The sequence below is a fragment of the Brachionichthys hirsutus genome, chromosome 15 (assembly GCF_040956055.1).
Source record: "Brachionichthys hirsutus isolate HB-005 chromosome 15, CSIRO-AGI_Bhir_v1, whole genome shotgun sequence".
In the NCBI taxonomy this organism is placed as follows: Eukaryota; Metazoa; Chordata; class Actinopteri; order Lophiiformes; family Brachionichthyidae; genus Brachionichthys; species Brachionichthys hirsutus.
Window position 1 is genome coordinate 3881645 of NC_090911.1, and position 3112 is coordinate 3884756.

A 3112-nucleotide genomic window follows, 5' to 3' on the forward strand; every position below is an offset into this window, starting at 1 on the left:
GGCTGAAAGTACATCCACTTCTCGTTCTGCTCGAGTCCCCCCGTTTCTCTACCTCTGCGCGCAGGAGGAGGAACTACCGACCGCCTTTAAACTCTTTTATCCTGCACTAAACTTCAGTGAAGTTTCGGCTTCCTCCGCCGCCGCCGCTGCTCCTCTCACCGGCTCCCGGTCTCCGGTAGCTGCCGCCGTGACAGAAAACTTCTCCGTAAAAAAAAAAAAAAAACCCCGTCTTCAATGCCTGATGTTAAAACGACCCTCCCAGAAACGACGCCGTTCTCCCTCCACTTAGCGCCGCTGGCCTTCGGCGTGGACAGGGGACTTCCGTGGACCCTGTCTGTCCCGCGCTGGGACTGCGTTCCTGCGGTGCTGCGGGGCTGCTGCTGCGGTGCCTCGCGGACCAGGCGTACAAAGAGCTGCTGCAGCAAGCTAGCACGAGTTAGCCTCCGGAAACAGGAAGCTCGGCGGCTTTGTAAAATAAAAGCACGGACCAGGCATACAAAGAGCTGCTGCAGCAAGCTAGCACGAGTTAGCCTCCGGAAACAGGAAGCTCGGCGGCTTTGTAAAATAAAAGCACGGACCAGGCATACAAATATTTGCTGCAGCAAGCTAGCACGAGTTAGCCTCCGGAAACAGGAAGCTCGGCGGCTTTGTAAAATAAAAGCACGGACCAGGCTTACAAAGAGCTGCTGCAGCAAGCTAGCACGAGTTAGCTTCCGGAAACATGAAGCGCAGCGGCTTTGTAAAATAAAAGCACGGGGGCTGTTTTAAAAGCATGTGACGGATGAGTCGCAACTTCAGACACGCATTTTGCTCTAAGCGTTTTAATGTGCGAGTAACCGACAGATCTGTGAATGTCAGCAAAGATAATTAATGTCCTCCCTTCAGAGGTCGTGTGAGTAAAATAGCAGGTAAAACAATTACCTGCTATGCACCATTACTAACGGTATTATGAGAGATATACAAGAAACTAAAATATCAAATATGAAAAAAATATGACATTAAGATATTAGAGTGACAGACAATATACACATACACTACTATTTCACAGTACAACGTGTACATATTGTGCCATTTCAAGGTTGTTGTTTTAAGCTTTAGAAAACTATTTTTCTGCAGTTTTGTTTGCTTGTATCCAGACGGGTATCCGGATCACTCTCAGAATTTGATGGGATCTAAGTTAGTCCAAAACCCATCTTCAGATGTTATTCATCAAGATCCATCCAGCAGTTCTTCAGGAATCCTGCTTACAGACAAACTCACAAACGCCATAAGGGGAAGTAAATATGGAGATATACATGTATACAGATTCATACAAACAAAGAATCCAATCCTCCCACACACACACACACACACACACTCTCTCTCTCTCTCTCTGGCGGTCACACTTGCATATTTAATAAAACTTCCACTTACACACATAAAGTACTTGCAGACACAGTCATAATTATACTGCTGTAATAATGTGAATGTGCTCTGAGAGCAAACACACACAAACATTAGCAAGTACACAAAATGCACACACATCGCAGTTTGTTCACAGACAAAGAGGCATCATATACGACATTTCAAAACACTCTCTAACTCTCTCTCGCCCTCTCTCGCTCTCTCTTTCTCTTGCACACACACACACACCACGCATCATCCCACACATACATACATTTTTACGATCCACCCATCCCCCCCCACACACACACACATACATATATGCACCCTTCCCTCTGAAAAAGGCATAATTCACATCCACATTTTCCTCCTCCCCCACACACTGCTCCACTCTACACAACCACACACACACGCACACACATGCACACACGCACACACTATACACACACAAAAGGACATATGCACTGCACCAATGAAGTGTACATGTTTGCAGAAATGCTTATTTACATATGTGCACGGCCACACATGAGCATACATGAGTGTGTTACACTATATACGCATACAGTGTATAGTATATAGTATTATATAGTAGTACACATACACAACGCACACACACACGCACACATGTCCACTACAGAGGATGCATTTCAACAAGCTGGGTCTCAGGAGGATATATGCTGTTTAAAAATAGTAACAGAGGTTTGAGGAGGTAATAACTGAAGGTGCTGGATCTATGTAATCCAGACGATTCACATGCACGCAGGCACAACATGTCCAGGTTACAGTACGTCCAGCACATTTGAGTCTTGCTTGCTCTGAGAAACCGCGTCTCCATCAGGACCTGGCATGTCCAGTTTATATTGCAGCATGATTTATGCGGCAAGACTCCTCCAATTTAGTTAAGCGCCATATTCGCTCCAGTCTTCGGGCTGTTTGCTTTAACAATCTAATTTCAGAATTGAACCACGGAGCCTTCTTTTTTAAACACTGATATTTTGATAGTGTTGCCGCAGGTAGAGCAGATGTTGGCCATTAATCAGAGGGTTGTTGGGTAAATCCCTGCCACGTCTTGGTGTTGAAATGTCCTTGTGAGGGTAATGAACTCCGTGGGATCACATGGTCACACGTGTGACCACGTCATGAATGTGTGTGTGAACCGGTATATTGTGGTTTGTTCAATGCTGACCTGTTTGTATTTGTTCACTTTAAAATAAATAGTATTAAATGGACCTTGTTGCATATTAAAGCTTTATGTTTAACTCATTTGATGAAGTGGTGTGACGGCTGTCAATGCACATCTGCACAGATCTATAATCAGAAATACGTCAGATCATTACTTTCAGTCAGATATCACTTGATCTATCCGATGGAAAGCTGTTTGTCTTAACCATTTGTACATTAAACCCGAGGAGAGGCCAGATGAGAGGGAACCTCCTCACCTGTTGTGATGCTAGGCTCTGAACTCGGTTCCTACAGTAACCTTAAACCCGCTTTGCTGTTTGGACCTCACTCTGATGTCAAATACAATATCCATGCCTTCAAATCAAGTACCGACAGCATTAACACACTCCAGAGCTGTAATCAATAACTGCAGGGCGGCGGTTCAATTCAAAGGGAATGGAAAACAGGTAAGAGGCATGAAACAGGAAGTAAAAAGGAGAAGCTGTGCTGATCCACACAAGCACAGATTCATCATTAACGTTTATGATCCTTGTGCAAACCAACATAT